The sequence below is a fragment of the Dipodomys spectabilis genome, unplaced genomic scaffold, assembly GCF_019054845.1.
Source record: "Dipodomys spectabilis isolate Male_0828 unplaced genomic scaffold, ASM1905484v1 ptg000075l, whole genome shotgun sequence".
In the NCBI taxonomy this organism is placed as follows: domain Eukaryota; kingdom Metazoa; phylum Chordata; class Mammalia; order Rodentia; family Heteromyidae; genus Dipodomys; species Dipodomys spectabilis.
Window position 1 is genome coordinate 1,635,185 of NW_024870752.1, and position 22,220 is coordinate 1,657,404.

Genomic DNA, 22,220 nt, shown 5'->3' on the forward strand with positions numbered 1-22,220 from the left:
GAAAAATGGAATCTGTGCTTAAGGTGAGGTGGAAATGAGAACTGGATAAATGAATATCCTTAAAGACTTGGGCTCTCTGAATTCACATAGTTTTCAAGGCCAGCTCTGTATCTGAGTTTTGTGTTGCTTGACTGAATCAACCAAAAAATTAAAATAAAAAAAAATTCTAGTTTGGGTTGATATGCTTTCACTTGTAAGTCAAAGGCCCTATTAAGGAACTATCGCTTAATAAATATGTACATATTTATTATCATAGATTGAACAGGAGATAATCATCTTTTTATAGAATTAGATCTGACAGAATATCTAATAAATGATGACAGTGATGATATCATCATTTGATGCTGATAAGGAAATGAACGAGGCAGAGGAGGTAGAAGAGTATAGGAGCAAAGCATTAAGAATAATCTAACCAACATCTACTGTTTTATAATTTGTGCCTGCCATTTCTTCGGTTACTTGTAGCTCATGTATCCATCCTTACAACACCCCTTTGAGATATGCACTATTTTTTAATCTCACATTTATTGAGTATGAAGCTGATACACTGGGTAAAGTACCTTTCTTAGAACCACATGTTTAATACATGACAGAAATAAATCTATATTCAGTTTAGTAGGCTCTCAAAAAGTACTTGTTGATGGAAGGAAAGAATGAGGGTCATGAGGACAACTAGTTATATTGTAACGTATATTAGAAAAATGTAACAGTTAAGCTTCAAAATGTCATCATAAGGCTTTCTCTAAAGTATCCTTGCCTGGTGGGGGCTGATGGCTCGCATCCATAATCATAATTACTCAGAATGATGAGATCTGAGGATCTGAATTTGAAGCCAGCTTGGGTGAAAAAAAGCCATTAGTTGCTTATTTCTAATTAATGAACAAAAAACTGGAAGGGAAAGTGTGGCTCAAGTGATTGAGTTCAAGCTTCAGTACAGGCATATGTACACACACATACACACACACACACACATACACACAGAGGATTTTATTACCATTTGTAAACGTGGAACTTAAGAGACTTTATTAATAGAGTCTCTTTAGGCTACCACACAGCTGGAACATTGTGGAGCAGAGTTATGTATATCCGAGTTTACCCTAAGATGTTTGATTACCTCTGTATAAGATGTGCCTTTAAGTATAGAATAGCTTTACAAGAAATTGTACTTTGGCTAACTTAGCTCCTTTTAAAGCTTTCCCTCCCCTAAATTTCTATAATGATTTCTCTCTTTTTTTTTTTCTTCTCTTGCATCACTAACTTACTTGAATGGTAGATTCTTTTCAAATGCATGATTTCAATTTCTTGCAGGATCTTCACCAAAGATGGTGCATTTAAGCATGATCACAGACTTCTTCCCATTTCATACCAGATTCCACAAAAATTCCCATTCATATTTTTTGAAAACTATTGTTATTGTTTGTTTTCCTCAATACATTGGAACATAGGTCATTTCTGACCAATAATGAACTATGACAAGCTAATAGGATTCTACATTCCAGAAGATTCTCTTCTCATAAAGTTCACAATAGTCTCTTTTAAGTTCAAGGAAACAAATCACTACAATGATGAGGGCACATTAGAAAAGCAATGCACCAACCAGCTATTTATGCAGTTGATCTTTTTAGCTGCTACTGCTCTCCCTGGCTCATTAGATTCTTGTTGGACTTGTGTGGTTGAAGGATCAAGGTTCTGTGTGGATGGCTTATTTTAGCTAGCTACCTGGTTCTTTCTTGGTTTAGCCATTATTTTTTATTGGTATCTTACTCATTCACTAACTCACTTTGTGAATTCTAACAGTGCAGTACTTCTTGAATACAAAAATCTGTTGTCTCTACCAGATATTTCATTTCTAATACAATATGTAAACAGTATGTATTTTTTGGCTTCTTTAACAGTGCTATTACAAATTACAGCTTGCCTTTCTGATTCTTTTCCTCAAACAAATCTTTGAAAAATAAATCAGTGTACTATTTCCAAAGCTTACATCATACAACACTGACATTTGAATCATTGCAAAAATGTGTTTTGGGCATATTTCCAATGTCTCTTTAGTCAAAGTTTCATAAGCTAATCCCTATATGGGCAATCACTAACTTCTTTACATCTTTTTCTGTTTATCACTACATTTCTTAAAGTTCTGTTGTATGTTCTTTCATATCAAATGGAAGAAAGGGATAAATATGTGTTTTAACATGTAAAAGTATTCAGTCTTGACTGCATGAGGTTCTTTCTTTGGTTCTTCACTGTCTTAGACACAAGATAGCCCCTGATGGAATTTTTCTCCTCATATTTATTACTGTATTTTCCACTTAAGAACTAATGTATCTCTTCTTGGGTGTTTCTAATTCTCTTTCTGACTTTTATAATTGGTATAAATTGTTTATCCTGGTTTTTGTTCATTTTCACTCCATTTCATATGCTACTCCTCTTATCATTTGATGTATACATCTTTAGTAGCTTTTTTTTCGGCTTTTCCTAATTCTGTTCAGTATTTTATTGTCATTACTTAAGTGTATTCTTGTTTATTTCTACTGTAGTGGTTTTCTCCCTCCCTCCCTTCTTCATCTCTCCCTTCTTTCCTTCCTTTCCCCTCTCTTTCTCTTTCTTTTTCCCTTTCCTTTTTAGGAACCAGTGTTTGTCCTCAGGGGACTAACTCAGCTTTGTTGCTTATGGCTGGTGCTCTACCACTCAAGCCATGCCTTCAGGCCCAGCTTCCCTCCCCCCCTGGGGGGGGGCGTTGAATTCAGGGTCTGGGCTCTGTTTCTGAGTCTCTTTGTGCTCAAGGCAAAAACCAAAACAAAACAAAATGAAACAAAACAAAGCTCTTTGTGCTCAAGGTAAAAACAAAACAAAACAAAACAAAAACCCCAAAACCCACTTGGGCCACAGTGCCACTTCCAGCTTTTTCTGAGTAGTTTATGGGAAATAAGAGTCTCATAGACTTTCCTGCCTGGGCTGGGCTTGAGCCACGACGCTCAGATCTCAGCAGCTAGGACTACAAGTATGATCCCACTGGGACCCTGCTTCAGGCTCAGCTTTTCACAGGTTATTGGAGATAAAGTCTTGCTGACTTCTCTGCCTTGGATGGCTTCGAACTTCAATCCTTTGGATGTGAGGCTTCTGAGTAGCTAAGATTACAGGTGTGAGCCTCCCGTGTCCAGATTCTGGTTCTCTATAGAGCTAACATAGTATACAGTAAAGACACAAAGCATTCCCCATTCTTCATTAGGTATTGTACATAAATAAGCTAAAGGACAATGGCCTGGGGTATATTGCAGATGTCAGAGCCAGGTCTAAAGACCATAAGAGTCTAGGCCCAGCTCTTGGTCCAATCTATCTTTTCTGTACCAATGATCTCTATCCTGTGAAAGGATGAATCATGATATTTTAAGCCTTGATTTTAATTTATTTCATCATTGCATGAATTCATAACACTAACGTTCAATCTAATACTTAGCAAGATATTAAATGTTGACTTCAGGGTTTTCCATTTGAAGTATTATGTCCCATATTATACTTATCTGATGGCCATAAACCCAAGTACACCGAGCCAGAACTGACTCAATAAATTTCTCCAAAGTAGACAAAAGATGTGCATAACCCTAAAGTATCTTTTGGAACAAATGGCTTCCCACAACTGTTTTTTAGTGTTCGAAAATTTCGTCATGCTGGGAATCATATTACTCCCATCATGATATATTTTATCCTTACTCTGATCAGAGTGCTCCTAATGTTATCCTCTTACCCCCCAAATCATCTGATTCTAAAGAAAACTTGAAAAGGTATCATTGAACTCTGATGGAATTAGAAACCCCTGATTTGTTCCCAAAGCCTCAGATAATTTCAAAAGTAACATATGTGGTTGATAAAACTACATGAAAGAAAAAGCACTGGTTATTTTGGTTAGTGAGTTCTAGAAATAGCATTAATGATAACTTTTCATTTAACAAGGAGTTATAATTTCTACATAAGAAGATATAATCCAAAGTAGGATTATTTGGGGCAGCAAGCTTCTACTTTTGTGAACATGTAGTATCACATGAAACCAGGGGAACAAAACAGAATTGATATAATTTTAGGCAGCTAATTCCTTAATGTATTCCTGATGTTCAACTTTCAGAAAAATCTTTAGATTGTCTGATTATCTTTCTCTAGGGGTTGAATCTTTATGATAACAACAATTTAAAAACATTTTTTTCCTTTTCTCTTGAGCCTCTGCAAAGTACTTTTTGACAAGTACTTTAACAATTTTTCAAATTAACTTTAGTCTTTGGATATAAAAAATAAGTGATAAATGAAATGTTTGAAGTTGTAGACTTTGTGATAATTGAAGAAACTGTCCCATGTTACTGGAAGAAACCTGTGTTTCTGGATTGTCATTAGCTCCATAGTATCTCAGCTCCTGGCTTTTTTTCTAAGTTGCTATAGGTTCAGCATACATTGTTGCAAGTACAAAAATTAAATATGCCTTGCTAAACCTAAGTTGTGTGGCTTATAGCGGCCATAAGCAGCCATTGTCTACATTAATGAATGTAGACAAATGAATTATAGGGTTTTTTTAAATGTATATAAGGAAGAGTTTCTTCTGTTACCAAGAATCTTCAGTTAGCAGGAGACTCTACTTTATGTGGACAATCTTGGCAGAAATGTGCACCAATCTAGACCTAAATCCTACTCCCTAGATTTCTAGATAGCCTTCTTACTCTGTGAAGTAGGGAACTGTCCAAAGTGAATAAGCATTAATTTGCCTTTGTAGTCTTGTACTTGGATTGCTCATTTTCTGAATCATTGCTTATCTTTTCAGATACAAAGACTGTTGATGAACTCTAAAATACATTTGTATAAAAGTCAAACTTATACAACAAGCATTTTTTTTTACTACCAAAGACATAGGCTTTCTTAAAAACATTATTTAAATTAAATAGTGCATTCCAGAATACTGTTGTAGGCCTATTGGTATCTGTTCAATTTGCATATCCCATAACTATTCTTTAAGAAACAAAACATCACATCTGCCATGATATCTCCAGGAAAATTATTTTTGTGAGTGTTGAAATGGATATGCATTTAACCTTGTCTTTGTGTATGTTTATGGATTAAATGTAATGTAGCATTAGGAAATAAAACCCCTTATGATTTTTTTCTAAAACTTCATACAGTATGATACCAAACTTAATATCCTAATTGCAAACTAACAAGAGATGCTTTTACAATTACTTCAATGTTTGTAAGGTTATGACTCATGAACAAATTACTTTCATGGTTGGGTTGCGTTTATACAAGACAGGGTGTGAATTTTAAAAATGGATCAACAAGATGGGACAGATTTAGGTGTGGACATATTTACGTAATATGTTTAAATATGGTCATAGAAAAGCAGAAAAACAAATATCTTCTCTGGCATGTTAAATACTTAAAGAAGAATTTATGCACTATTGTATTAATAAACATTTATGGAGATTGAATGAAAATTGGCACTGGATAAGCTTTTGGCAAAAAAAAAAACCCTTCAGTAAAGCTAGTGACATCTTAAATCCTTAAGAGCATACAGAATAATGCAACTTGCAAATCCATTTACAACAGATTGTAGGCTTTTCCACAGTGGCGAATGGAATTAAACCAATAGTGGTAATTGTGATTTTATGAAAAAACAGGAGCTAGCCATACTTAAGGAATTTGAATGGCAGATTATTGGGTTTCCACACCTATAATGTGCCTCACCCACAGGCGATGTTCTCATTCACTCTGGTAATTAGCAAGCTGTCCTGTCCTATGTTGTTTTGTCCTTTCAAAAATACAGCCCTGTTATTGTTCTATATTGAGTTCTGTCTCCTGTTACAAGATTTTGAGAATAGAAACACCATGAATGCAATTTTTAAATACAGTAGCCTCTGTTAATGACTGACAATGAACAATAAGTTTTTTTTTATTTTACTTTTTGTGGTTTTCTTCTCTCTCTCTCTCCCTTCCCTCTTGTTTTTCCCCTTAGTCACTATTTTTGATTTCTGTACCTTTTGTCTTGTATGTAAGTTCGTCTGATTTTGGGAGGGGGAGGGGAAGCACAGAAGTAGTGGGACAAAGGGTGAACTAATTCAGCAGTGATAATCACTAGACATTATGTTGGAAATGACCTATACAATTTGGGGGGGAAGGAGGGTCTAGATGAAAAAAAAACCTGGGAGACAATGATGAAAGGGGTGGCACTGTTCAAAAGGAAATGTACTCAATAACTGTAACCCCCTCTGTTAGTCATCTGCACGATAGAATTTTTTTAAAAAAACACATCAGGCTGACATGATCTTAAGTACCTTTACACAGAAATGTTTAGCAGGTTCAGAACCCTCAGCCTTCTCCATGGTTTCAAAAACAACCAAGTGTCTCTTAACTGACTATGCCCACGGGTAGAGCCAACCTGTTCATAGGCAATCTCTGAGCAAGTTGAGAATTGTGCAGTAAATAAATAGAACACTATGAATTACCATTTATATTACAACTAAATTGGTCTTATTAAGAGATTAACTGTAGGACAAAGGATAGCTCCTAGAAGCTTAAGAACTCTCTTTTTAAATATATCTCTAAGGAGTACATACAACTAACAAGATATTTGGGTTAGGGCTGGAGATGGGGCATTATAGAACCAGGGAAAAGAGCTCTGATGAACCATATAGACTTCTACCAGAGTGAATATTTCTCCTCTCTCTCTTTCTCTCTCTCCTCTCTCTGTGTGTTTCTCTGTCCCTCCATCTCTGACTCTCCTACCTTTCCTCTCTCCCTCAATGTCCCTCTTTTCTCTCTCTCTCCCTCTCTGTTTCCCCTGTCCATCTCCCTCTTTTTTCTCTCCCTATCTCCTTTTAACAGTATTCTTTATCTACTCAATAACCCCATCCCTTTCTCATTCTCTCCCTCTCTCTTCCCCTCCCCCTCTCTACCTCACTTCTTTCTGTCTCTTTTTTCTCTGTCCTTGTTCTTCCACCCCCTCTATATCCAAAATGTATATTCATATTTTATATTTTTGTCAATATCCATGTTTGTAATTGTCATTTTGATTTATATTTTTCAGTGCTGAGATGGGACCTAGGGCCTCACTCATACCAGATGAGCACTCTGCACTCAATTGCTTTCCTTGCCCATTGGTATTTTTATTTATGTATTTTTTTCCATTAGTACTTTTAAAACAGGCCTCACACAATGTATTGTATTGTATTTCACTTTTCTTGTTTCCTTTTTTCTCTCCCCCAATCACTAATAACCAGGAGACTGAGTTTAATTGTTTGTTACCCTAGATCGGAATTCCACCTTTGTGAGAGGTAGTTGACAGCATCTTTCCAGAGATTTTATAGAGAATGGCTTTCTCAGAAGTATTTAACAAAGGATCTTGAAACAAACTCTATCCTAATGTCCCTGGCATTTTTGTGCTCTTCCTAGAGACAATTATTCCTCTTCCTTCTTCAGTTCATGCAGTTCATAGCTTTTTGTTTTGTTGTTTGTTGTTTTGAGACAGGGCTTTTTAGCCAGGCTGGTATCAAACATGACATCCTCTTGCCTCAGGATTTCAAGTATTAGGATTGCTGGTGAACATCACCATATCTGGCTTTATCACTTCTTTCAGAAGTCTAAAGGGCAGAAAAATGTCAATGTTCTAGCTGCAAAATGGTAAAGTTATCCCAAAGACTAATTCTGCAGTAAAGTTTCTCAGAATGCTTGGAGATTTCTTACAGGATACACATTTTCCTGGTGATTACTGAGCATTATCTACAAAATCCATTAGAAAGCTGGGCACTGGTGGTTTATTCCTGTAATCCTACCTACTCTGGAGGCTGATATCTAAGGATTGCAGTTCAAAGCCAGGTTGGGCAGTAAAGTCCATGAGACTCTTATCTCCAATAACCACCAGAAAACTGGAAGTGGTGCTGTGGCTCAAAGTAGTAGAGCACTAGTCTTCAGCAAAAAAAAGTTCACGGACAGCACCCAGACCCTGAGTTCAAGCCCCACCACTGACAAAACAAACAAACAAACAAACAAATAAATAAAATCCCTTAGAATTTCTTTTGGTGGCAATAATTACACAACTTATACCTACTTCTTATATTCTTCCAAGTAACTTTACAGGCATTGTACTGCCAAACTGTGTGAAGTAAAAGAGCTCAAACTGAAGAACTCAGTTAGAACTTAGAGTCCTAATAGATTTTTCATATTTCCTATGTCAAGTATATGGCAAACACAAAGAGCCTAATTAATTTCCTTTCTTGCTATTGTTTTTATTATTTTATTTTAATTTTTTATTGTGAAAATGCTATACAGAGGGGTTACAATTACATGGGCAAGATAATGAGTACATTTCTTATCAAGCATTGTTGCCTTCTCCTTTGTCCCCCCCCCCCCCCCCCCCCCCCCCCCCCCCCCCGCCAAAGTTGTAAAGTTTGTTTTTCAACATAACGACTTGTACATCTGTACATCTCATTGTTGCAATGGGTCCACCTGTATCCCTATTTAAACGGTTTGTTTTTGCCCTTCCCCTCCACAAATTATACCAACATCAAATACAGGGAAAGCAGAGGTTATACTGTGGGGGAGGGACATACAAAGCAACAAAGAAATCATCTTTTAATTTCCTTTCTTGCAGTGGATGTTGTAAAAAAAAATTTCATTGCTTTCCTTATATCAGGGCTGATCTCCTCTAATGATTCTTCAATGTACCTTATAATAGTATAGATATCATTATATTCTTCTTCCAGTTAAGCTTCCTGCAGAGATTCCTGGCTTTTCGTAAGAAAGACAAGGTTCTTACCGAGTTCTAGAGTCCTACGTAGTCAAGGTCCAACCTTCCTCAACAAGTCTCATGGCTGGTAATGCTCTCTCTGAGCTATGATCTCAGTTTTGTCTTCTAATATTTTCTTCCTGTCTTCCTCAAAACCTAACACATGTTCCTCCACTGTCGAGAGTACTTCTTAACACATCGCTACCCATAGTTTCACATCCTGGTAACTCTTATTAATCTCTTACTTCTGCGGTCTTCATTTGAGAATCTTTCAATGACCTCAGTTTGCAGCTTATGGATAGATATGATAGCCAATTATCTTATCTCGGTGCAATACAGTCCATTAGCAAGTGCATTGTCATGTTGCTCTCTGCTTACCTTTTAAAACAATGAATGTAAGCTCCTAGTGAACATAAACTATATATATGTATATATATATATCTTTTCTATTTTATACTATTATTATAGAGAATTGAATTTAATAGGTACACAATAAATGCTTATCACTCCCAGAAGGAAGTATATACATAATACCAAGGAACAATACCTTTAATTAGTTATTTTTTTAAAAAATTAATTTTAATAATTTTTTAATTTTAAAGGGTTTTTTCTTTCTTTTTTTTATTGTCAAGATGATGTAGAGGGATTTCAAGTACATAAGTAAGGTAATGAGTACATTTCTTGTCAGCCTTTTTACTGCTTCCCTTAATTTTCTCCCACTTTCCCTTACTACCCAAGCCCTCCCCCAAGTTGTACAGATCATTTCCAACATATTGTCTTGTGTATATTGATGTTGGACAACCTACAAATTCAATTTTTGTCTTTTGGTTCACAAAATATGAACAAAACCTCTCATATTAATAGTGTGATCCTGGAAACTTTGGTCTTTTCCCCTTAATCTTATGTGATCATGGACACATTAAGGGCCTTGTTTTTCTTAAGAAAACCAGGAATCTCTACAAAGCACTGCCTAGTTTTCTACAGTTCATGTAGTCATTCACTTACTGGTGGCATTTATGTTATTTACATTCTATGTTCTTATAAACATATTACAGAAAAAGACTTGATTTTGTATTTTGTGCATGAAAATGCCAGAATATTAATGGGTAGAAAAGAATGGTTTTGGTTTGATGTCTCACTATATTGACCAGTCTGGCTTGTATTCACCATCCTTATCTTTCAGCCTCCTTGGGAATCTACCACCATATCTAGATTATAATAGTTTTTTTTCCCCTAAAATATAACTACTGCCAAATTTCTATTCCATGTAATCTCTAGTGATTTATACTTTAATCAAAAATACATAAGAAAATGAATTACAAACCTTCATTGAACTTGATACTTTAATCTAAAATCTAAAATATATACTTTAATAAAATCTAAAATATATTTTTCAATGTAATTCATGAAAAATGGTCTGGTTTTTATTTATATATCATTTAGTATTAGTTAATATGCTCTCAGGAGTTCATTGGGATTTATATTTCTTGTGCATTTTGATGGGATTTTTCAAGATTTTCTTACAGAATTATAGGAGTTATTTGGGTATTCTCAGCACTACATATTAAAATTCTTTTCTCCTATGATTTAGTTTTATAAAAATAACTTTGTAATGTCCTTGTATGTAAAAATTTCTTAATATGGCAATGTGTATAATTTGCCTTTTTTCTTTTTGCATGGCTCTATTGCACTAATACTAGTAGACTCTTTGATTCTAAAGTTATAAATACATTATCATGTATCATTTATTATTATTATAATTATTATTCTGAAGTGCTTTAAAATATTTTTCTTTTTAATCTGGAATATAAAATAAGTAGATCCTATGTATGTTTTAAAAAAGTCCTTCAGTTTTTAAAGTTTGTTTGGTCAGCTCCTATTTTTAGTAGATTTGTGAAATAGCAAATTCAAAGAATTTAGTATTATATCATGAATGATTTCATTGCAGTTCAAATATGAGTGTCAGCTCATGTTACATGTAAACTTAGAGTTTTCTAGACTTGTCAATTTTATGTAGGTATCTTTCTGTTTCAGTAGCATATTTATAATTATGTTTGGTACAAATATTCATTTGTACAAATATTCATTTTATTCTTTATAGACATTTACTTAGAAAATAAATTTTAAAAGCCATTTTTATTTTAAAGATTTTTAAATAGCTCAAAACCCAGCCTTGTAGGCAAATAAAATGGGGTTGGCCATGGAATAACCTTGTAGCTCTTCAGGTTTCCATTGTCCTGGCCACTGAAGAATAAGCAGGCTGGGCTGGGAAGGGACAGGAAGGGAAACAAAGGAGGAGGCTACAATGCTTGATAAGAAATGTACTCATTATCTTGCCCATGTAATTGTAACTCCTCTGTACAGTATTTTCACAATAAAAAAAAAAAAAGAATAAGCAGGCTGGAGGAGGTGATTTCCAGAGAGGAAGTAGAAAGGATCGTTAATGGAATTAAGAGCAGAAGTGGTAATGAGAGCTTATGACAGGGACAAGAACAGGATATATTTGACAATGGGATCTTTACAAACAAGTACAGCAAAGATTGGTTATGATTAATCACAATTGCTAATGACAAAGTTTCTATGGCAAGTCTCTGCCTTCGTGGACCTTCATTCCTTCACTTATAAAGCAATAACTATCAGTCTACTTTTCAAGAGGTATTATAGTATTCCGGGGTGAGAAGTGAGTTGTGACAGAAGGATTTTTCTCTGTGAATGACATTAGGGATTATTAATCTTCCAGCCTTGTTTTATACTTAAGACTCAGAAAGGTTAAGTGACTGGCTTTCAGGTCACACCATTAGTGGTAAAGCTAGAACTACAGGTTTCCCTTTTCATTTCCCTTTCTATACTCCCTCTAGCTCCTATGTGCAATAAAGTATGAACTCAGTCCTTAATGGTAATAGCAGATGTCAGGAGCTCCTTCCTCACATCTCAGAAAAGATTACTGTGAAGAAACGTCTTCCTTGGGTCCCAAATTTAAGAGGCATCTTTGATTCTTCTTTCTCTTGTTATACATCTCTAGTCTTTTATCCAATCCAAACAGTTGTCTATCCAATAAATACTCAAAATCTCTTTTTTTCCTCACTATTTACCCTGTCAAAATCACCACCATCATCTCTTGCCTGTGCTACTCTAAGAATCTTAGATGCTTTGCTTCTGCTGTTCCCCTTATTTCATTTGTCACCCAACACCTGGGGTAGGATACAGCTCTATCTCTATCTTCCTATTGTATGTCTATCTATATATTTATCCTATATATGCCTATCTGTCTGTCTGTCAATCTACCTACAGGCATTCATCTGCACATAATATATAATATAGCTTAAAGCAACTCAACCACTCTCTTGCTTAAATTCTCCAATGGCTTCCTATTTGACTTCTTTTATAAGCCATGATCCTCACTATGGACAAGGCCCTTCGTGATCTGTTCTTTGGTCTTGACTGTATCGCTAACCCACCCACATTTCAGTATGGTACAGACCTCCTGGACCCTTCTGTACCTTTGATTGTCCTGCATGTTCCTTCTTCTGACCATGGTCATGAGCTTTCTTAGCTTAGCATGGTCTTTATCTTCATATGGTGTCTGCTTTCTCATCATGCAGCAGTTCTCAGCTCAGTTACAGTTGCGTTTTAGTTTTTTGTTTTTCCCCAGAACAATTCTCCTACTAGGTAGTGCTTAGCTAATTATTTATAGTACTCACTGTGATTCAGACTTACCTATTTTAATAATAGTGATTACCATCTGCTTTGTATGCTTAAATGTAAGTTTCTCAAGACAGAATCTTTGACTTGTTTATTTATTTAAATTTAATTGCTTCAAAGAGTTCCTGCCACATAGTTAATTGCTGAGCTTTGAAGACAAGGAGATAAAGGCCTATTTTCACAATAATTTACACCAAGATTTTCAAAGTCAAATATAGCTACATGTAATGAGAAAGTTATTTAACTTTTAAAATTTTAACCTTTTAGCAGGTGCTAGTGGCTTACAGGTATATTCCTGGCTACTTAGTGGGCTGAGCTCTGAAGGATTGCATTTCAAAGCAAGCCTTTGCAGAAGCATCTATCAAACTCAACCTCCAATTAACCAGCAAAATGTCAGACTGGAGGTGCAGCTCAAAGAGTAGAGTACCAACTGCAAACAAGAAAGCTTAGGAAGCGCACAAGGCCCCAAGTTCAAGTTCCCGATAACGAACAAATTTTTTCATTTTTACAATAGTCATACCAATATTAATACTACTAAGAAATAATTGAATTGGCTTCATCTAAATTATTGTCTGAACATTTACCAGAAGAATGCATGTAAAATGCTTGAGTTAATGCCAGGTAATCAGTATGTTCTCAAAGACAGTTAAAAGAAAAAACAAGGGGGAAGAAGTAGGATAAAGGCTAAATTGGGCATCAACCTATAAATCTGATGTTTTTGAACCTTTTCACATTTTTCTTTACTGTTTTAGCTTAAGGAGAGGGAAGGATTTTTTTGGATGTATATGAGAATATGAAAGTAAACTTAGCTTCACTGGACACCAAACTAACTTTTGCTCTTGTTTTGATCTACCTCTTTTCTTTCATTTGTATGAAGAAATTCAGAAAGGCAGAAGGAAGGGAGCTCAAGAAACAGAACACATTAGAATTCCCTTTTATAATCTACCATATGGTTAAGTGTCTACTCTTAATGGAATTTACCAACTGTACACAGTTTAGTCTACCCTCATCAGGCAATTAGCCAGATTATAAGCCACAAACCTGAGTTGGAGACAAAAAGATGGTACATTTGTTAGTTAAAGACTCATGTTTGTGTCTTTGTAGTATGCAGGACTTAAGTTTATCTAAATTTATAGACAAGCTTTTCCTACCAAGCAAATAATCTCGGACTGTTTACAAACAATTGTAATTGCAAGTCTTATTTGATTCGTTCATGAAGACAAACAGGAAAGGAAAGAATTAAAATTCTTAAAACTCTGGAATAAACAGTTAAGCAATGATGCAGAACAGTGCAGCCAGGTGCTCCCCAACCTACCCATATTTTTTTTTCTTTTCTCTTCCTGGACATAAATCACAGGAAATTTAGTCAAGTTAGCAGGAATTGTTCTTGTTCAAAAGTTATTTAAAACTAGGGTGGAAAACTATACAAAATATTTTCCCCATGTAACAGAATAAACTAAAAACATCCAAGTTTCAGTCACCCCTTCGGCTATTTGTGACAACCTTTATTGGAGTATAACTGGGGACATGGGAAAATGGCTTCCATGTGGGGATGGAAGGAGAGAATTAATTTGGAATGTCTGACTTTAAAAATCCAAAAGAAGACATCTACTACATTACTAACTTCAGCCAGATTCCAGAAAATGTAAATCGTATCTAATTGATCTTTTCATATGTTTCACAAAGCATTTAAAATTTATTCATTTATATTTTAGACATGGTTAGTATGAAGGTGATATACAGAGGAGTTACAATTACATAAGTCAGGTAAAGAGAATCTTTCTTTATAGATAATGTCATCCCTTCCTTTGCCCTCTTCCAGTTTTTCCCTCCCATCCCTACCTACAAGTTGTATAGTTCATTTGCAATCGATCTTAATGATCTATTATCCTATGAGCCACAAAGGCAGTTACACTTTTAGCTTGACATAGAGTTGGGTAATCTGCTTTTACCTAATTTCAGATTTCTCTGCTTGCTTTTCCTAAATTCTGCTGTGTTTTTTTTTTTTTTTTGGTGTTCCATGCTTTTTTGCCTGAGCCCTTGGGGCAGGTTTTAAGACAGAGTGGGATTTTATTTCTCAGCTTACCTCCTTTCAAAGAGGATTTTCAGGGCAGGTATATTTTACCCTCTAAATGGAACTTATCTAACGCCCACTGTGGGTGATGTGAAGATTCATGAGCTAAACAGGAAGTGTTCGGAAAGGTTCCTAGCACATAGAAAGTATCGTGTGTGTACCTTAAAAAAAAGCCATTGTTCTTTCTAGTAAAAGATTTGATTCAGTTTTATTGATATTTGTCCAGATTTCTCTTCATTAACTGGGTTTGTAACAGTCTTCTTGAAGAGGTTCTTTTTTTTTTTTGAAGAGGTTCTTATCCTTATATTCTGCCAACTGCTTCTACTAATTGCTTATTGCTCAAGAGATAGTTTCTGTAATGAATACTGTACAAGCATTCTATTTTATCTTTTAAATACTCCTCTGTGTTTCCTTTAGGGCAATTCACTTACCACCTTTACATCCAGTTTGTCAGTGAATTGCTTCCTTCTTTTCAAGCTCAGTTGGACACTCCTGGAATTCTGAGAATTGTAGTAGTCATCAGGGACAATCTGAACATTGTTGGGTCTGTTCATCCCTATAGTAATAACCGTATGAACTTCTCTGCACCTTTATTTTTTAGTTTGTGGCAGTTTTCGGACTTGGACTGCAAATCGTGCACTTGCTAGGTAGGCATCCTACCGCTTGTGCCACACCCTCAGCCTTGCAGGAACCTTTGAAGTAATTCTAATTAATTTATGCCCTCTAAAAGCGACTTGATTTCTACCTGCATGTTTCTGTTAGTATTGGGTGGTCCCTCTAGATTCATCCAATAAGTTTTCTTTTTTTTCAGAATTTCCAGAATAAATTCCATATTTACTTAGGAAACTGATGAATGCTCTCCAAAAAGATTTCTTCTCTTTTTGTTAGTACTGTACAGCTCTTCCCATTCCCGTGTTTTGCTCTGTTGTACTCTGCATACTCTGGCCAGCGGCCCGCATATTCTCTCCCACTGCAGCAATTGCGGTGCAATTCTACCGAATTTGGCAGAAAGAATCATTTCTTGATTAGTATCGGAGTGGAAAATGGTTTCTCAGCGAAGCAAAATTATCAAAGCTGTACTAGGCTTGTTTATAATGGTCTGTTATTTTCTCAGCCTATTCTAAGGGAAGCTGTTGAGGCTCTTGTTCACTAATGGGTGGGTTTGTTTTGGTGAGGTACCATGTGACTGCACCATCTGCCTTATACTTATTGGACCAGGGTGGGGTGCACCTTCCCCAAAGGCATCAAGTCCATGTTTCAGCAATGCAGAAACCTATGACTTGCAGAGCCTAGCTCAAAGCAACTGGAAGACAGCCAATCAGATCCATCTCTTAGGAATTTAGCATGAGGAAACAGACCTGCCCAGAGCAGTTAACCTTAGGGATATGTATCAAAAGATGTATGAAGAGTTGCTATTGTGTAGAGGAGGCTGACATGATCACTTAGAGGCATGTGCAAGCTAAAGCAGGCAAGGATCCCTGGAAGAGAGACAGCCAAATGAAGTAGCTAGCAGATAGGTACGAACAATCTGTTTTCTGTGCAGAAGGCAGGAAGTTCCTCCTCCTGGTTGAATTGCTGTGAATCTTAGTTGTATGCCACTACTGATTGCAAATTCCTAGGATCTTTATATATTCTTTTTAAAAAAATTTTTATTGGGAAAATACCATACAGAGGGGTTACAATTACGTGGGCAAGGTAATGAGTACATTTCTTATCAAGCATTGTTGCCTCCTCCTTTGTTTTCCCTTCTGCTTATGTGGCTCTGAGGAATCGAACCCAGGGCCCCATGCATGTAAGGCAAGCACTCTACCACTGAGCCACCTTCCCAGACCTATATATTCTTAAAATACAATATGCTACTGTTTTGTTCCTTTTGTGTGTGTGATTTCTGAAGCTAAACGTTTCCTCATTAAAGCAGATATGATAACTTCCCTATATAACTTCAGTGAATTTCTTCTTCATCAGCAGGAGGTCAGGAATATCTCTGATAAACCTTGTCATAGTCATTATGTATGACTATAAGAGCAAGAGTTTTATTTTTCTTGTTGTTTATTCAATTATTAACTTTTATTTTATTTAGTTATTTTTGTTGGTCGTGGGGCTTGAACTCTGGGCTTGGGCACTGTCCCTGTGCTCTTCAGCTCAAGGCAACCGCTCTCCAGCTTGAGCTGCAGCACCACTTCCGGTTTTCTAGCGGGGGGGGGGGGGGGGGGGGGGGAGTTATTGGAGATAGAGTCTCACGAACTTTCCTGTCCGGGCTGACTTCGAACCGTGGTCCTCAGATCTCAGCCTCCTGAGTAGCTAGGATTACAGGCGTGAGCCACCGGCGCCCGGTTTCAATTATTAGCTTTTAGTTGATGGCTTATTTAATTATTTGTTAGCTTTGCCAATGCCTGCTCTTCTTAGGTTGCCTCTTCATTTGATTTTTTGTTGTTGTTGTTGTTGTTGGTCATGGGGCCTGAACTCTGGGCCTGGGCGCTGTCCCTCAGCTCTTCAGCTCAAGGCTAACGCTCTACCACTGGAGCCACAGCACTGCTTTCGTTTTTTTCTGCTTATGTTGTGCTGAGGAATCGAACCCAGGGTCTCATGTATGCAAGGCAAGCACTCTACCACTGAGCTACCTTCCAAGTCCCTTTGTTTGATTTTTAAATATTTGGTCATTCTTTAAACTGCATTTACTCTTCATGTATTCACAAAATGATTGTAGATTGTTTGCATAGAAATAACCACTCACTTCTTATGTCTCACATATACTACTATTTAATCAGATATCTTGCAAACTTTTGTTAAGTAATGATTACACAAAGTATGTGGAACTACAGAAAATTCCCACAATTCTTAAAACCAATTGATATTAAAAAGCAATTTGTTTTACATATTCAGGGTGATTATTTGATGTACATATTTATTGTGCAATGATCACAAAAATCAAGTTAATACATCTATTGCTACCAATGCTTTACCTCATATCCTCAGAATTTTTTCATCTTCGAATGGAAAATTTCTACCATGTGTTTTACATCTCATTATTTACTGCACTCCTGGCTCTGGTAACCACCATTCCAGTCTCTGCTTCAAGAAATTTGTCCTTTTGTGGATTCCACATATAAATGAGATCATGAAGTATTTGTTTTTTGTTTTTTTCTGTTTTTTTTTTTTGGGGGGGGGGTCAGGTTGTGGGGCCTGAACTCTGGGCCTGGGTGCTGTCCCTCAGCTCTTCAGCTCAAGGCTAGTACTCTACCACTTGAGCCACAGCACCACTTCCTGCTTTTTTCTTTTTGCTTATATGGTGCTGAGGAATTGAACCCAGGGCCTCATGCATGCAAAGCAAGTGCTCTACCACTGAGCCACCTTCCCAGCCCCAGTATTTGTTTTTATAGCCACATTTTTTTCAGTTAACAAATATCTTTCAGGGCTGGAAAGGTGGCTCAGTGGTAGAGCACTTGCCTTGCATGCATGAGACCCTGGGTTCGATTCCTCAGCACCACATAAGCAAAAAGAAAAAAGCTGAAAGTGGCGCTGTGGCTCAAGTGGTAGAGCACTAGCCTTGAGCTGAAGAGCTGAGGGACAGCGCCTAGGCCCAGAGTTCAGGCCCCACAATCAGGCCCAAAAACAAAAAACAAAAAACAAATATCTTTCAGATTCATTCATGTTACCAGAAATGATAAGATTTTCTTCTTTTGTAAGGCCAAATATGATTCTATTGTATACCAATATCACATTTCTTTACCTATTCTTTCATTGAGTAGGTTAATATGAATAGTGCTCCAATAAGCTCGGAAGTACAATTATCTCTTCAACAAACTGAGTTTTTTTTTTTTTTTTTTTTATATATACCCAGAAATGGTTTGGCTGTGTCATATGGTAGTTGTTTTTTAAAAATTTTGAGAATATCATACTGTTGTCTCTATCTAAACTAATGTATATTTCCATCAACATTGAACACAGGTTTTCTTTTCTTCACATATTTGACAATATTGGTTATCTATTGTCTGTTTTTCCTCCCTTTCTTCCCTTCCTTTCCTCCTCTCCCTGCTCTCCCTTTCCTTCTCTCCTTCCTTTCTCTCTCTCTCTTTCTTTCTTTCTTTCTCTCTCTCTTTCTGTCTGTCTGTCTTTCTTTCTGTCTTTCTTCCCTTTCTTTCTCTCTCTCTCTCTTTCTTTCTTCCTTGTTTTTGTTTTGGAGAATATATATCCTAGGCTGGTTTGAACTCATAATACTGCCTCAACCTCACAGGTGCTGGGATAACAAGTATGTATTATATAATATTATTATATAATTATATAATAAAAGGTTTAAAGTGATACCTGGTTTTTTTTTTTTTTTTTGTCGGTCATGGGTCTTGAACTCTGGGCCTGGGCGCTGTCCCTCAGCTCTTCAGCTCAAGGCGAGCGCTCTACCACTTGAGCTACAGCGCCACTTCCGGTTTTCTGGTGGTTTATTGGAGATAGGAGTCTCAAGGTCTCTCCTGCCCGGGCTGGCTTTGAACCGTGATCCTCAGATCTCAGCCTCCTGAGTAGCTAGGATTACAGGCGTGAGCCACCAGCGCCCGGCTTGATACCTGGTTTTGATTTTGATTTGAATTTCTTTGATTAGTTGAGTGTGTATTTAATTTTATTATATGCCTGTTGGTAATTTGTATGCCTTTCTCTGGCAAAATGACTATTCATGCTCTTTCTTCACTGGACAGCAGTTTTGTTTTGTTTTTTTTTTTTCATCTGGGCCTGGGCTCTGTCCCTCAGCTCTTCAGCTCAAGGCTAGTGCTCTGCCATTTGAGCCATAACACCACTTCTGGTTTTCTGGTGGTTTATTGGAGATAAGAGTCTCAGGGCTTTCCTGCTCGGGCGAGCTTTGAGATCCTCAGATCTCAGCCCCCTCAGTAGCTAGGATTACAAGCATGAGCCACCAGTGTCTGGCTACAGCAATTTTTTTAAAAAAACTCTTTTCCTTATATATTTTGGATATCAATGCTTTATCAGATAGATAACTTGCAAGTATCATTGGAATGTTATGGAGATTGCATTGACACTTTAGAATGATTTGATTAACATAGCCATTTTGAATAACATTAATTTTGCCGATCTGTAAGATGGATGGCATTTCCATCAATTTCTTCATTTTTTTTTTGTCTGTTGTGAGGCTTGAACTCTGGGCCTGAGCACTGTCCCTCAACTCTTCAGCTCAAGACTAGCACTCTACCACTTGAGCCACAGCACTACTTCTGCTTTCCTGGTAGTTAATTGGAGACTAGAGTTTCACAGACTTTCCCATGATCCTTTAACCTCAGCCTCCTGAGTAGCTAGGATTACAGGTATGAGTCACTGGCACTCGGCTAATTTCGTCTATATTTTATAGTTTGTATTATAGATATTTCTTTCACCTCCTTGGTTATGTTATTTTTTGTTTAGATTTTAAATTATTGTGAGTGGACTTGTTTTATTGATTTCTTTTTGCTTGTTACTGGTATATAGAAGAGCTGTGTGTGTGTGTGTGTGTGTGTGTGTGTGTGTGTGTGTTATTTTTCTATCCTCCTACTTTGTGAAAAGTGTTAATTATATCAAAGAGCTTTCTGGTGAAGTGTTTAAGGTCTTTTAAATATGGGATCATACTATCTCAAAGTAAGGATAACTCAACTTATTTCCCTTCTATTTATTTCTCTTGCTTTATTTTTCTAATTACAAATTCAATGATTTCTGGATGGCAGTTGCTCAATAGCTCATCTAAAATCATTCTAATATTCGCAGCCATTTGAGAAAATTCTTTTGTGGTATGATTCTGTATATAAATTTATAACTTTCATAGGCATTCTTTTTCTTTTTCATTTATATTTGCTTCAAAAGTACTTGCTATGTTATTTCAAAATATAGCTACAATAACTCTTTCTGTCCTACAGTTCTATAGTGCTGTGACTTTGGCTATTTTCTTCTTGGCCTGTACTGATCATGTGATCTACTACGTCCCATGGAATGCAGGAGATCTGAGGATGTGAGACTTCTGTCCCTATGTTGTAAGAAATACTGGGGTTTTATTTCCCTTTTGGAAAAATCCTCAGTTTATAGACTACCAACTGCTAAGAGTAGACAAAGAATCTGAAGTGGAGACAAGTCACACGGAGGATTTCCACTAGGATTGGAACCTCACCTATAAGTATGCCATCTTGGACAAGCCATACCCTGTCTGGAAGTCTCATCCAATACTCCATGGACCAAGAACTCCATGTCTGTATAAATGTAGTTCAACTTCCTGATCTGCATAATTGTTGAGGTGTTTTAATTATTATTTTACCTAGACATATTTTATTAAATTTTTTTATTGTAAAGATATTGTACAGAGGGGTTACAGTTACACAAGTAAGTACATTTCCTATTGAGCATTGTTACCCCCTCCTTTGTTTTTCCCCTGCCATCCCTTCCCTCCCCACTCTCCAACTTCCCCCTCCCTCACCAAAGTTGTAAAGTTCATTTTTAACATAGTGTCTTGTACATCTCATTGCTACAATGGGTCAACTTGTATCCTTATTTCAGCATTTTGTTAATTCCCTTCCCTCCCCAAATTAGAAAAATGTATATACAAGATGCAGGGCACTGGATTCAAATACAGTGAAAACAGGGGTTATAACAAAAGAAACAAAAACAATCAAATAGTACATTATAAGTACATTAAAAACAACAGCAAGAAAGATAAAACCACTTGTGTCCCTATCTTGGGCTTCATTTTGCTTAGCACCATCTTATATGGTCATATGTACATAGCTTTTGACCTTTTCTGCTTGTCCTAGACTTATACTAGTTATTGCAAATAAGGGAAACCATTGGAGCTATGTTTCTTTGGGCCTGGCTTACTTCACTTAATATAATTTTCTTCAAGTCTTTCATTTCCTAACAAATGGGGCAATGTCATTCTTTCTGAAGGAGGCATAGAATTCCATTGTATATACACACACACACACACATATATATACTCCACATTTTCTTGATCCACTATTGAGGAGCATCTGGGTTGGGTTCATATCTTAGCTGTGGTGAATAATGCTGATAAACATAGTTGTGCTGATAGCTTTAGTAAGGCCTTGTTTGGGATCATTTGGGTAAATGCCCAAAAGTGGGATTGCTGGGTCATAAGGGAGTTCAATGTGTAGTCTTTTGAGGAACATCTTTACTGCTTTCTAAAGTGGTTGAACAAGTTTACACTCCCACCAACAATGCAGTAGGGTTCCCTTTTGGCCACCTCCCCGCCCAGCATCTGTTGTCATTAGATTTCTTGATTATTGTCATTCTAAGTGAGGTGAGGTGGAATCTCAATGTTGTTTTGATTTGCAGTTCTTTCATGGCTACAGAACTTGAGCATTTCTTCTTGGCCATTAGCTCTTGGCCATTCTTTCTTCCTCTACAGAGAAATCTCTCTTTAAGTTTTAGCCTACTTATTAATGGGGTGGTTGTTTCTTTGAGGATTTGTTTTTAGAGGGTTTAATTTTGTGAGTTCTAAGTATATTTTAGATATGAGACCCTTGACTGTTGTATGGCTAATGAAGGTCTTCTCCCAATCCATCGGCTTTCTATTGATCTTGCTAGCTGTCCTTTGCCATGCAGACACTCTGCAGTTTCATACAATTCCATTTGGCCAACTTTTCTTTGATTTGTTGTGTTTCTGGATCTTTATTAAGAAAATTTTGGCCTGTGCTAAGGAGT

General features: G+C 36.6%; 1 long non-coding RNA gene across 1 annotated transcript; it reads left to right on the forward strand.

Moving 5' to 3' along the window:
- The first annotated feature begins 3,459 nt into the window (after positions 1-3,459).
- On the forward strand, positions 3,460-21,973 carry LOC122110136. The gene is made up of 4 exons (XR_006147839.1): positions 3,460-3,470; positions 10,648-10,651; positions 20,009-20,018; positions 21,897-21,973. It is a non-coding gene; the product is annotated as an uncharacterized LOC122110136 (long non-coding RNA).
- The last annotated feature ends 247 nt before the right edge of the window (positions 21,974-22,220 follow it).